The sequence below is a fragment of the Physeter macrocephalus genome, chromosome 5 (genome assembly GCF_002837175.3).
Source record: "Physeter macrocephalus isolate SW-GA chromosome 5, ASM283717v5, whole genome shotgun sequence".
NCBI classification, from domain to species: Eukaryota; Metazoa; Chordata; class Mammalia; order Artiodactyla; family Physeteridae; genus Physeter; species Physeter macrocephalus.
In genome coordinates this window covers 83,566,752-83,581,815 of record NC_041218.1, presented here as the reverse complement: position 1 = coordinate 83,581,815, position 15,064 = coordinate 83,566,752, and the positions used below count along the sequence as shown (strand labels likewise).

The following is a 15,064-nucleotide window of genomic DNA, read 5'->3' as shown; positions in this document are numbered from 1 at the left end:
ATTGCAGAACCATAAATATCAATTAGAATTACTAAATAATATTTACTGTGAATTTTTAAATTTTTAAAGTACTCTAGTACTGAGTAATGGCTGTAAAGATCTGTATCATATAAATATTTTCCATAAACAGGGAATCCAAGAGAAATGTAGACATTCCCATAGACTACCCATCTTTTTATTTCTGAATTTACTAATAAATAATATTAGAGAAAAGGACTATAATTGTAATTGCCACTAAAAGACACATTATATTACAGAGTCACATTATGAAGTCTTCTGAGATTCCATTATCTTCCTTTCTCATCTGCTTATATATTTCAGGAGTTGTCATAATCCAGGTTTTCCATTCTTTTCTATAATACTATTGACATCTGAATGACAGTATCTTCTATCTTTATCTAAAACTGGAGAGTAGAACTCATGAATTAGTTTTCTTTCTTCATTTTAAACATCATATTTATAGCTCAATCACACTATGGAATTTATTTAAACTGAAGGGTCCTACAAATATCTTTCACAGTGATGCAAGTTAAAGTAGGCACAGATAAATTAATAAGTAGAAATGATGGTAAATGCTCAATTATATTTTTCTGACCTGGTGAACTGGAAAAAAAAATCTCTACCTGTCATATAGACATATTGCTAACATTAAAGAGATGTTACACATAAAATGAAACCTGATCTTACACCAAACTATTCTCGGTTGTTTTGTTTGTTTGTTTTTGCTGTTTTTAGGTGAAAGGTCAAAGTAGAAACTTTTATTTTTTCATTACTGGTCTTTTTTGTTTGTTTGTTTGTTTTCCAGTCATCGTGTTCTCAGAAACAAGAGCAAAGATCATTTAATGTAAAAAGTGAGAACATGCTTGTTTAACATCAAAGTCACCTCAGTATTATTTCATTCAAACTTTCAGTTTTATTATTATTTGAGTAGCAATCAAATAAACATGATTCAAAATCATTTCTACAGTTCTAAAAGATTAGGACTATAGCAAACCAGAAAGTATTAGAGAGATCATTAAGGAAACAAAACTATATTTTAATCATTAAGGAACTTATTCAGAAAATATTGACTGAATATTCACCATACATCAGGTACTACTAGAAGCACTGCAGATACAAAGATGAATAAAAACTGAAATGGACCCTAATGGACATTACTGCTTAGAGAGAAAATTAAAAAAACAAACAAACAAAAACTTAAATAATTACCAATTTGGATCACTGCTCTGAAGGTAATATAGGAGTCTCTAATTCAGAATGACAGTTGTGGCTGGCTGGCTGATTTAAACAATACAGTCAAGCATGGCTATTCTGGCAACTGACCTTCACAATGAGATCTAAGGAATGAACATAAAGCACGGTGCTGAGGAAGGAAACAGAATACAGAAATATGCGTAGGTGGGAATAAAGATAAAGACCCATGAACTGAAGCAGTGTGAGAGGTGAAGAGGAATGAAGGAGGTCAGAGGAAGAAACTAACCAGATGAATAAGAGCTCATAGGCCTTGATAGGAATACAGATTTTATTCTAAATGAATAATATTTTGTAATATTTTATATGCAAGTGGATGGGCATTTGAAAGCTCTTGTATGATTTAACATACAGATCATGTTTTCCTCATTAAACAAAACTGAAAACACTTAATCATTCATAAAATTAGAGTTTCATACAGAATATGTATAAAAAGCCCCAGTGTTTTGCTGTATTTTGCTATCATAAGTATGCAGGAAATACCATTTTTTAGCAGGAATTATTTCTATCTCCTTAAGTATGAATACTATCAACCATGTTTTTCAACTGAGGGCCATTATTAAGTAAAAGTCAACCAAAAGAAGGCTTCTTAAATTAGAACATTTAGCATACTGAGATTACAGCATTCAGAATACTGATAATTTACATCTAATCCATGTATCTGTCTTCTTAATGGAATAAAATCAAAATATAAAATGAACTAAAATATTATAAATATTATAGTATAAGTATGTATAATTTAGTTCCTAAAATTAAAATATTTTATTCCCATAATCTCATCCTTCAAAAGAGAGTTTAAATAATTCAATATAGTGATAAGGAAGTAGGATCTAGATGACTGGTATTAGTGATTATAAAAAGTCGATGGCAACATCCAAATATAAATTTTATAAAAGAAAAATGAGTTGATAAATAACATCCAAATTTAATCACCGCAATTTAATTTACGTAATACAATTTCATTATAATTGCATAAAAGTTGCAATGGTAGGAAGGTGAATGGCTAAAAGAAGTTTTGTTAACCTAATAGGCTGACCTTATGTGATTATGTGGCAGAAACTTTCAGAGCTCAACTTAAGGAAATGTAATAAAAAGCCCTAAAATGTGTACGGCCTCAGCTCTATGATATCTAGTTCTTACAATTTACTTAAGGGAATAATTCAGAATTTGGGAAATGTCTACCTACAAGGACATGCATGCCAACATTATTTATGTATAGACAAAATATAAGTCAAACCTAATTGTCCACCAAAGGGGGATTGTTAAGTAAATGGCATTATGTTCAAGATAGTTTAGCCAGTGATAAAAGCCATGTTATAAAGACATAATCAATAATAAGAGAAAATGTAGGAGGTGTGATATGTTACGGAAAAGATACAATATAACTTTTAACAAATCCGTTGTTATCAGTTTCAAATGATCCTGACTCTACTACCAATTAATCTTGTGATTTGGGAAAATATATTTATCTGAGTTTCAGATAACTCCTCTCTAAAATGATAATTGTGAAGATTAACTGAGATAATGCATTTGAAATATTTTGCGAGAGGCTGGTGCCTGCATTTATAAGCATACAAGATATGTCAGCATCATTTTTTAAGTAAATATTTTAAAGTACATATTTGTATTTTACTTTTAACTTTTAAAGTAAATATGTGTATCGAAATAATCAAAAAATATACACCAAAAATGTAAATCATAGTTGTATATGGATAATAGGATTTAATATATTTCTCATTCTCATATTTCTTATGTCGAACATGTATATTTTGTGACAAAAAATGTTACTTTAATAAGTACCAAATAAAAAATAAAACTACATTACATATTATGTCAATTATTTCTACCATAGTTTAAATATATTTTTAAGGCAAAACAGTAAACGTTCTTTTTGACTATTTTTATTTCTATCCAATGCTGCTTTGAAAAAACACATGCTTTCTAAAAGAATCAGATGAATAAATAATGCTTAAGTCATTACATTTTCGATCTTAATAATGTTTGGTTTCTTTTATATCTTAATCCCTAAGGATCAAAGGATGCCAAGGCAGACAGGTAAATACTTTGGTTTACTTGATTTTTTTTTCTATTTATTATAGTTTCCATCTTAGTTTAGCTAGAAATTGAAGAAAAAATGTTATATTTGTCTTCATTAATTTTTTACAGATACTAAAGGAAGTGTACTTGTGTTCAAAATGCTAAAAGCATTTGTTCTTCCAGTCAGCTATACGTGCTGGTAATTAAAGAATGTGAGAAAGTCAGAGAATATTGTTTTTGTCCAATTCTTCCAAACCAGGATAATGAGACTTCTGACAAAAACTGTATTCTAAGTTATTCCTATCGTCAGCATACCAAATAAATGTAGTGAATATCAACAACAGGTAGGAAGAATTACAAGAAAATGTAACACTGGCAGTCTTAAAGCTCTTGAGAGAAATATGTTGCTTGAACCTTTGCATGCCACCTTTTCCTTTAAAAAATATTAAAACCTTAGTTAATTTACATGGTTCATATTTGGTTAAGCAATAAATATTCACCTATTTTAATTAGTGATTTTAAACAGCAGGCATTCTTTCCCAATTTGAAAAATGTCCAATCACCCTAGCAGCAGCAATAATAACATTTTATATGGCACAGAAATGCATGAGATAACCTTATCTTATCATTATACCCATGATAATGTGATGATTCAAAGCAAATGTGACTAATGTTAACAATGGCTTCAGCACCCTCTGTTTCACCATTCTACTTCATATTCCACTGTGGGAAGAAAGGACAAATAGCTTTGTTTCTCCTGTTCTAGATTTTTAAGCACGCTACCTTCTTATATAATATAGTCAGTGCTGGATAATCAATGAGAAAGGAAACAGAGGTAAAGGAAGTCCACAAACTAATATGAATAAAAAATTTTATCTTCCCACAGGAAATTTTGTCACAGATATTGGAAGTAACAGAAACTGTCAGATTTGGATTTTCCCCATATTTACCTAAACCTAACTTTAAAAGCAATGCTTTCTTACTGTCAATGACATGGTAAGAGTCTTGTGTAATTTACAACTAGATAACATATCCTAAAATATATATTTCTAATTGAAAAGCAAGACAGATTTATGGTTTGCTTACAAGAATCCAAATGTTTACTTTCTGAACATTTTTCACATGATTGGAATAAGACTAATAAGCGTGTACCGTTTTGCCATTTAATGACCGGAATTTCACATGGTGGGGGAGATTCTGATAGCATAATGACCTGAATATAGCTACCTTTTCCTCTGCTGCCATCTTCTTGCTTCTCCCGAAGCAATCAATCAAGCCATTTGCCTCTGCTGAGTCAATCACCTACTAGAACCTCTGGGCAACCCATTTATTAAGATCTGCACTTAAAGTGCTAGGGCTGCCATAACAAAGCACCACAGACTGGGTGGCTTAAAAAACAGATTTATTTGCTCACAATTCTGGATGCTAGAAGTTCAAGTTCATGTTGTCAGGAGGGCTGGTTTCTTCTGAGGCCTTTCTCCTTGGCTTGTAGATGGCCATCTTTTCCCTGTGTCTTCACATGGTCTTCCCTCTGTACTTGTCTATGTCCTAACCTCTTCTTATAAAAACACCACTCACATTAGATAAGGGCTCACCCTAATGACCTCATTTTAACTTAATTACCTTTTTAAAGAACCTATCTCCAAGTATAGTCACATTCTGAGGAAGAGGGCAGGGTTAGGTCTCCAACATATGAATTTGGAGGCGGGGCTGGGGGGAGGGAGATACAATTCAGCCCATAGCAAGATCCAAGAGGAAAAAATTTTCCAGGTCTTCCTTCCCCAATGAGACAAAACATTTACTGAAATCTGTATGGAAATCCAGTATGAGAACTCAAAGGTGGAAAATCCAGGAAGAGTTAGCATCTAGTATCTATGGTGCCCATTCCCAACCCCAAGGTGAGGGCAGTCCCCTGTAAGCCTCTTTGACCTCCCAAAAGTCAAGACAGATGATTTCAGCAACCTGTTCTCTGTGTGCATTGGGGAAGTGGGAAAGGGCTAATGCTGGGGCACTTTGCGGAAATAGGGGCGAATATGATATGACTGGGTATTTTTACTGATCTAGCAACTTTTCTGTATGTTTGAAATTATTTTTAAATTATTTTTTAAATTAAACTAAATTAAACAAAATTAAACTAAACAAAATTCCAGGAGGAACTAAGTAAGTAGGATGAGTTTCCCTTGCTCTAGAGGCTCAGAATGTGCAGGGAGACCCCATGTCAGAGGACTGGCAGAAAGCTCTGTTACAACATGGACCCAAAGAATCCTTTGCCTTTCAACCCTTGTGGGATTCCTGCATTAGGGGTAGTTCAATAACCAGACTATAGCCCATGATAGACAGAAAAATTTTAAGTCCAGAGAAAAGACCAAGGAGAATGATCAGAAGATCCTTTTTTTAAACAGAACATATAAAGGAGACAGATAAACTCATGAACAACAGCAACCAAAAAAGAAATGAATCCGGGGGGAAAATAAAATAAAATCATGAGTTTCTATGAACAAAAACTTAAGGAGATGAATTAAAGGAGAGGGTTTTCATTGTGGATATCTGAATTATCAGCCTGAAAGTTCAAATATATATTTTACTTGACAAATAATAATACTGCTTATGTTTTAAAATCCAGTTTATAAGTTTTAAAAAGAAACATTAAGAATTACTAAAGGAAGCAGATAATGAATAAGGTAGTTTTGATTATTTTATATAGTAACAACTTCATTTAACCATTTAAAATAACTACTTTAAGCATATTTAACACACTGTTCTCATCATGGATAGGGCAAAACTGTTCTTCAGGTACACATATACAATGGAATATTACTCAGCCATTAAAAAGAATGAAATAATGCCAATTGCAGCAACATGGATGGACCTAGAGATTATCATACTTGGTGAAGTAAGTCAGAAAGAGAAAGACAAATACCATGATATCACTTACAGGTGGAATCTAAAATAGGACACAAATGAACCTACTACAAAACAAAAACAGATTCACAGATACAGAGAACAGACTTGTGGTTATCAAGAGGGAGAGGAGTGGGGAAGGAAAGGATTGGGAGTTTGGGATTAGCAAACACAAACTATTATACATAGGATGGATGAACAACGAGGTCCTACTGTAGAGCACAGGGAACTATATTCAATATCCTGTGATAAACCATAATGGAAAAGAATATGAAAAAGAATATATATATGTTTGAGTCACTTTGCTGTAGCAGAAATTAACACAACATTGTAAATCAACTATACTTCATTAAAATTTTTTTTTAAGTGTCCTTCAACCTGTGTCTCTCAGTGAGTACTGCTTTTTATATTTGGGTATATATTCTTGATAACTCAATTATTTCCTTTCACTTCTAATTGCCTTTATAAACATTAATCTTTCTTCTCTGATTAAAACTGAAAAAAATACTATCAAAACTCCTCAGCCTTGCTGGTTCTAACTCCAATTCTTTTTTTTCCCCACTCCCAACTTCTCATAAAGAGAAAAAAGACAGTTCCTTACAAGGAAACATGCTCATAAGTCATGCTGGATAACTTACTGAGAACCTCTTTGATAATGAGAACTAAATACAATGGAATGATTTCCTATGACCAGAAAAGGAAACTAAAGCAACTGAGTCAGGATCTAATACACAAAATCAAAATATCTAATTCATCAACACTTGAACAGGTAATACCACAAAGGGAATCAGAAGAGGATATACCAAATGTCATCAAGGGCACATTAGGCAGACCCTGGTCTTTCACTGGTCAATGTCAGTTGAATATTATCCAATTTTTAAACATTAGCTGTACCATACATACGATTCATATGATTGGTGTTTATATAAGCTCCCGAGAGCCTTTTGGAGCGCACGCTTTCTTAAAATGCATACATTATCTTCCTTTGTAAACACTGTCAGTAAATGGAGAGGTGGAAAATTACTACTGTCACACAAACACAACAAAAATGTATTCTGCCAGCCCGACTACTTACGTGGCTATAAAACACTGGCAGATCGCAGGGCTAATTCCTCCCGTGTGCGTGCAGCTGAGAGGAAAAGTATGGCCTGCCTTGACAGAAACTGCCTTTATGTCTTTAAACTGTCCTCCTTCCAGTATTTACTCAGTGTGCCTTCCCCGCAGCTGAGAAATGCTGTTTCAAATCAGCGAGCACCTCTCAATCCCTTCAGGGAGAGCAGCTGAGGACCTTCGAGGTGACTCAAACGTGGTGACTTTTCTCAAGACGGGCATTAGGTGCCACTTGCTGCTTCTCAACATGCTGATTTAGCTTCCAACAGCAACGGGGCAACTGGTGTGAAATGTGAGCTAAGCACCAGACACCACCATTTAGTGAAGGGAAATGTGATCACGGAATGGCAGCAACAGTAAACAGCCCTGATTTTCCTGGCCAGATGACTGGCAGACATTTGGCATCACTGAAATTAAAGAAAGAGCTACCCTCCTCCACATTCCCAAAAGATAACATCACTTTCAAATTATAAAGCTCCAGTAAACAATTACGTGGGGGGAAAGGAATGACGGTGAATACACTGAATACCTATAAATTTGAGGAAGAATGAAAAGTCTAGGAGTTTACATAGGTTCTTTCTATTTTGCTACATGAACTCAGCTGGCCTCCATGTTTTACCTTCTCTATTCCCATGATGCCTCTCTCCCTCCTCTAATGGAGTAAGTGTTTTTGTCCTTTAACTATATACCACGCCCTGAATTTCCTGCAACATAAGAAAGACAGACTGCCACATGCAGCACCTCATTTGGATGTGTCTGGAGTCCTGGAGTCCCGTTCTCCTACAAAAACCCTTGAGAGCACATTTGGAGGTTCTAGCAGGAGAGTGCAGCTACTCTTGAAACCTTGACTGAAGAAAGGTCCGCCTCTTTCGGGGAAGGTCATCCTCTTCTACCCAGTGCACAGCTTCAGGGGTGACACACTTGGAGCCATGAGGGAGATGGGGACACCACCCAGCCCACGAGATCAGCGGAACCAACCCTGGTGATCACTGGGGTGACAGCTGTCCACAGCCAGATGGACCTCACATCCAGTTTCTCACTATTTATAATTGAAAGTTGGTTAATTTAAGAATACCTTAGGTTCAGAAATGCAAATAAGCTTCTTAGCTCAGCATCTTTCCCTTTAAGCTATATTTAGGAGCTAGTAAAATTTACTCCTTGAAATACCAAGTGAGGAGCACAGCATCAAAGACAAGGTGTTGATTTCATCAGTTACAATAAGACAGTGAATATCTACATGGTATTTAAGCTCAAGTTTAGAAATAAGAACCTTTCTAATTAATTTCGATCTTTAGGCTACGACTGTACGTGTTGTACTATCTAGACCAGAGTTTCCCTAAAATGCTCCCAAACTGCATGCACTTATTGGTGTAAAAGCCCCAGAACAGTGTGGGGCTTGTAGATACTCTAAAATTGTTGGTTTTCAGATATAATCCCAAGTAATTACACTGAGCTTAATAACACTTTTGGATCTTATGATCTCTGTCTTCATCAGCAGACAACCACGCATTGTTATGTAAATACTTAAGGCATGAAGAATAACAGTAAGTCCAGAGAATAGAAAGGCTAGATCCTCTCTCCTTTGCTCCTTCCATTCCTCCCTTCTCTTTCAGTCCTTCTCTCCTTTTACATATACTGTAATTAAAATTAAAATAAGCTATCATTACCACTTCTTTTGTACAGCACATCTTATATAAAATAAAACACAATAACATATAACACTATTTTGGAAACAAAAATATCAACCTAGAACTACATGACCTTGGATAATACACTTAAAACTTTCTAATTCTATACTTCCCTACTTTATCACCTTATATGATAACAACAAGAAGATATGGGTCAAAGGAGGAGGAGGAGGAGGAAGAGGAGGAAAAGTGGAAGAGAAAGAGAGAAGTTATTAAATGGAATAATACATGTAAAATACTCAGCGGAGTGCCGGACACATAATAAGTGCAGAAACACTATTATAAAACTTGGAAATGAAATGCATCTGGGTTCAAATCCTTGGGGAAAATATCTCTACAAAATAGTAATAATAATATAGCAGTGGAAGTATGTTGTGAGAATTAAATAAATAAATGCAAATAAAGTCCTTAGCACAGCGCCTAGTATATCGTAAGCACTTAATAAATTGTTACTACTATTATCCTTCTATATTAAGGTGGCATATAATGCTATTTTCAAAAGCAATTTAACATTTAAACCAGAGATGTCATCACTCTCTACTGAGAAAACGTGAGAATCAATTTCATTTCAAAAGATATAATTAGTAAGTCAAAATATACTTATTAATAAAGGCATCATAAGTTACACACTTGATTAATCTATTTTGATCTCTCAAGTTTAAAAATGCCTATTTAAGAGGGGAGAGTTGATGTATACGAAGTTATTTAATGAAAATGAACATTTCTGCAAGAGTCAAACTCATTACTGTGAACTAACTGCAAGCAGAAATGACTACTGAACATCCACGTTTTAAAGAAACATCCCAAGCACATAAATATCATACTGGATGATTTATTTAATTATTTTCCTTTTTAAGAGGTCATATTATGTTGTTATGCTGGGGAAAAAAATGGCACAGTCAGTGATATATAGGGCAATAAATTCTCTGTAAACCCTCTTGGAGAAAATGAGTCATTATTATTTACTATTGGACTTTTAAGTCGGCCAACCTAGAATTCCTCATAAAAGACAGTGTAAATAATCAGAGGTGATTGGTTTCTCAGGCAACAATAGACCAACATTTCTAGGAGTAGCTGTAATTGAGAACTAATGAGTCCTGGGACTAAATGAATAAATTAACCAGAGTCAGTCTCTTGTAACTAATGCCTTGGCTGTCAAGACATAACTGGGGGGCTTCCCTGGTGGCGCAGTGGTTGAGAGTCCGCCTGCCGATGCAGGGGATGCGGGTTCGTGCCCCGGTCCGGGAGGATCCCACATGCCGTGGAGCGGCTGGGCGCGTGAGCCATGACCGCTGAGCCTGCGCGTCTGTAGCCTGTGCTCCGCAGCGGGAGGGGCCGCAACGGTGAGAGGCCCGCGTACCGCCAAAAAAAAAAAAAAAAAAAAAAAAAAAAGACATAACTTGGTTTTTGCTCTTAACTGGGCCTTGACGGCGTCAGCTGCCGTAGAATACAAGGTCTGTGGGAGCAGGACCACGCATCCACAGTGTAGCATGTTGGCATGCCGCCTGTGGCTGAGATAATGCATGCAAGATAGAGCATATGAGCTGGTATGTGTAATCAGCAACTGCGACTCCTAGGCTGAATTTTTTTTTTAATGAATCTGGAAGACAGATGTTTGCCCCAGCCAGCCTGTTAATTTTGGACTGATTATGTTGCCAACAACAAAGGCACTAATCTGTAGAGAACAGTATGAGTTTTTGACATTATTATAATAATTAAAAATATATCTATCATTTAAAATTAAATGGCATGGTTCTGTCCTGCGGACCCATATTTAACTTACTATACTGGGCCAAAGGCAACCTGGTCACTCCTACCTAAGTCTATCAGAAGCCCTGCTATCCAAAAACAAATAAAGAAAAGGGCGAGAAGAAATTAGTGCAAAGATTAAAGATTTCTATTTCCTTAAAAGAAGAATATAAATAATGCCCCATATGCCTTTTGACCATTCCATTTTATATGACTTCATTCTAATAAATAATCAAAAGTTTTCCCATAAATACAAGTGTGCTATAAATATTAATATTGTCTGTATTTAAAAAATATAGAAATAAACTAAATGTCTGTCAACAGGAGACTGGTTAAATAAACAATATATTCATATATACAAAGCCATTAGAAAGAATTATATATTCATATCCAGTGATATAAAAATCTCCTTGAAATATTGATAAGTAACACACACACACACGCACGAGTCCTAAAGGGTAGTCACCACACTATAAAAGGTAGTTTTTTTCTGGATGGTGAACTTTTAGGGAATTTTTTGTTTTCATTTTATAATACATTTTATATTGTTTAAATTATTTACAACAAGGATATATTTGTATATCTAGCAACATAAGTATAAAATATATCAGAATCATCTAACATTACAACCCACAGAGAATAAAGCAGTTCTCACTGTAGTTGGATCACATGCCAATAAAAATGGCTGACTTGCAGTTATACTGTGCTTTATCACAGTACTCCTTTATAAAAGTACCACCTTTGATTCCAGCCTCTATGTTTTAAGAAAGTTGAAGAATAAATATTTGATAATTTCCAGAATACAGAAATGAAAATGGAATAGAAAATATTCCTATGTAGGAAAGTTAAAGCAATTAGTGTTCATTAGGTTACGGAGCTACAGCATACTGTCAAAAAGCATAGGCTTTAGGGCTTCCCTGGTGGCGCAGTGGTTGCGCGTCCGCCTGCCGATGCAGGGGAACCGGGTTCGCGCCCCGGTCTGGGAGGATGGATCCCACATGCCGCGGAGCGGCTGGGCCCATGAGCCGTGGCCGCTGAGCCTGCGCGTCCGGAGCCTGTGCTCCACAACGGGAGAGGCCACAACAGAGGGAGGCCCGCATACCACAAAAAAAAAAAAAAGCATAGGCTTTAGAAGAGTCAGGGATACCTGGGTTGAAAATCTCTTCCACCTGATACTCTGAGATGGCTCAACCTTATTGGGTAACACCTCTGATTTTTAGACACAACCTACAACACACCTACCTCACAAACTGTCCTGAAGATTAAACGTGAGAATGTGTGTAAAGCATTTAACACAATGTCTGGCAATAATGATTGCTTAGCAACTGAGAATCATCATTATGTGTATGCCAAGAACACTGAGCTATGATGAGTTGATGATGGCTCCTACCACCCCCAACTTCACCCCCTCCAAAACACACAAACGCGATGAGGTATTCTTGTAAGGATAACGCCAATCAAATTTCAACACATAAAGGGAAGAGAAAATAAAATAAGTTTAACTAGACAAGGACATGGATGTTAGAAATAATTTCTCGAATTATTTCTTGAATTTCTTGAATTTCTTGAATTAAGCAACAATAATGGGGTATTACAATTGTGGAAGCTTCATCACCAAAATATTTGAGAAAAGAACAGCTAACTCCTTAACCTGGTGGTTTAGACATTCACCTGCCTGAGAAAAGAGGATCAGAAAAATGAATTCCCAAATTCCTTCAAGATTCATGATTCTATGATACTTCAATTAAATTAACAGGGCATTCCATCATTCTCCTGGTAAACTGTGTCAGGGGATTTTAAGCAAAGCACAGACAACTCATTTTTGCAAATGTAGTTCTTGATTTTCTAAGGTCTAAAAAAAAATTTTTTTTTAATTATGGAGAATAGATCCAAAAGAACTCCTGTATATACCAAAAAAAAAAAAAAGCTGGATGGCACTGGGTATCTCACAAAGGACTTCTGCCTGCATGTTCTCCATTAAAGTTAGAAAATGAATTCAGAGGAAGGTTGAGAGTTTATGTATTTCTGAGAAAAATAAGGGGTTAGCGAGGAAAGGGGGAAGCTAAACATCAAAAGGTTAAAAGAAATAAAGTTAACAACATTTAAGAATCAGACCACCATTTGAAGTTGAACTCTCTAAACAGCTTTTAATTGTTAAGTGCCTCTGGGGTTTTAGCTTATTGGAAGGAACAGGAAGCAATATTCTAAGCGGGCCAAGTTCCATAAAGGGAGGATGGGAGCAGGAAAGTTTTTTCTCTTGCATTTCCCTAGCAAGTACCATGTGTGATGCACAAAGATAAAATGACCAACTTAGATGTAAGCAAGGACTAGCAGATAAACTGATGGGAGCCTGCTGGGAAGGCAGAACACACTGCTGAAGGCTCTGAAATGGTCCTCAGCTCAATAGCTACCAGTGGGCATTTGGGGGGCCCCTTTCAAGTTTACCATTATATTCTGGGCAGCAAAGTGATAACTACTTGATTAAAGGTGTTGCAATTAAATTTGCTTGAAAAGAAGAAAAAAACAAAGTGTTTACCTTTATCAAACACTACTTGATCAGACTGTCTCCAAATATATGGCATGTTATGAAGGGTTTATCTAAAGACTCCGCTATGTGAGTCAAAGATGGTGGCCTTGGGGTTTCCCTGGTGGTGCAGTGGTTGAGAGTCTGCCTGCCGATGCAGGGGACACGGGTTCGTGCCCCGGTCCGGGAAGATCCCACATGCCGCAGAGCAGCTGGGCCCGTGAGCCATGGCCGCTGAGCCCGCGCGTCCAGAGCCTTTGCTCCGCAACGGGAGAGGCCACAACAGTGAGAGGCCCACGTACCGCAAAAAAAAAAAAAAAAAAAAAAAAAAAACACCGCAAAAAAAAAAAAAAGATGGTGGCCTTGGATTAACACTGTTTCTCTATATTTATGTAAACATCATTCACTACACATTCAGATCAGAGCATGTCTATTGCTCTGCTGGGTCAAGTCTGCAATTTTATAAAACAGAAGTGAAATGAAATATGAACTTTTTTCGTGTGTGCCTCATTTTGGGATTAACAGTCATCACAGGTTTCGTAGATTCCCAAGCCACCAGGTAAAGTTCAATGACTATCACTGTAGAAACAGCACTGTACATGTGGTTAAGAATCCCAAGTCCAGTTCCAGTTCTGCCACTAATCACCTGGGTGCGACAGCTGGCCAGCTTCATGGGTGTGGGGCCCCTGCAGTCAGATAGGACCCTTCACCCAGAGGGACGTCACAACTGGTCTAAAGCTCTGCTGCTGCCATCTTGAAATTCTTAGTAACTTTTTAAGAAGTGCCCCACATCTTCATTTGGCACAAGGCACCACAGACTATGTAGTCATTACTGCCTATGTGAGCCTTGCAATTCGCCTTCATCTAACTCTCATTCTCCTCCATGTGATCAACAACCCAACACTCCCATTCCCGCAATTTTTGCAAATGTTGTGCTATCGGAGCATACATTGTCTTTCTCAAATTGTCAACACAGTAATGCTGTTGTGGATACTTTCAATATTACTTTCTGATCCTAAAGAATTAAGCCAACTCAAGTCTATGAGAATCTGATTTCCAAAAGAGATTTATTTTAGTAGAGACTATCAATGCTGCCCAGAAGCTTTCCCTGTCTCAACACCTTCCATTAGAAAATGAGGTGCACTTTACCATTAATTGTATTCTCTGTCTTCAAGGTATATTTGGCAGCTACCTTTTTTTCAAAAGTGTCTTTGTTCAGTCATTTAGTGCAAACGTTACTTCATGGAATGGGGGAGAGAGAAAGTACTGTGTAACACAGGGGGATTTACAACAGAAGGTGTTGTTTAAAAACACTTCACCACTAACCTTTAAATAACATATTAATCAGAACAGAATGTTACAAAAATTAAAGTGCTGAGTGTGGTAGCGGATAGCAGCATTGTTACAGGTATATGGATCTGTTTCCTTCTTAGGGTAATTTGAGAGGTCCTAAATACAACACTTAGTGTTTTCCCCATCCCTTCTGTTTGGCCCCAAATTTTATAATTACTTTAGATTTAAAACACATAAAGATGCTACTAAAGTGTGTAACTTGAGAGAGGAAATGTGCTGGTGTATCTGGAAATTTCCATTTAACACATTAGCAAATGGTATCAAAAAATATAGGCATCTCCCATTTAAACCTGTCATCTACTTCAGAAAAATCATATGTTCTGAGTGAAAACTATGATATCATTTATTATGGTATTTATTTTGTTAAATGGAAAAAATACATCATGTTTGTATCCATCCACACCCCCACATACATATATGGGTTTGAATTCTTTACTATGGAAATTCCTTG

At 36.2% G+C, this 15,064-nt stretch overlaps 1 protein-coding gene and 1 long non-coding RNA gene across 9 annotated transcripts in view; both read right to left on the bottom strand.

The window, feature by feature from the left end:
* The window catches only part of LOC114486332 (uncharacterized), a 40,718-nt gene extending 32,387 nt beyond the window's left edge, over positions 1–8,331 (bottom strand). Inside the window, exon 1 of the long non-coding RNA XR_003679922.1 lies at positions 7,265–8,331. This is a non-coding gene — a long non-coding RNA (uncharacterized lncRNA). The remainder of the gene's footprint in view (positions 1–7,264) is intronic.
* The window catches only part of CACNA2D1 (calcium voltage-gated channel auxiliary subunit alpha2delta 1), a 507,150-nt gene that overhangs the window by 371,377 nt on the left and 120,709 nt on the right, over positions 1–15,064 (bottom strand). The window lies entirely within an intron of this gene.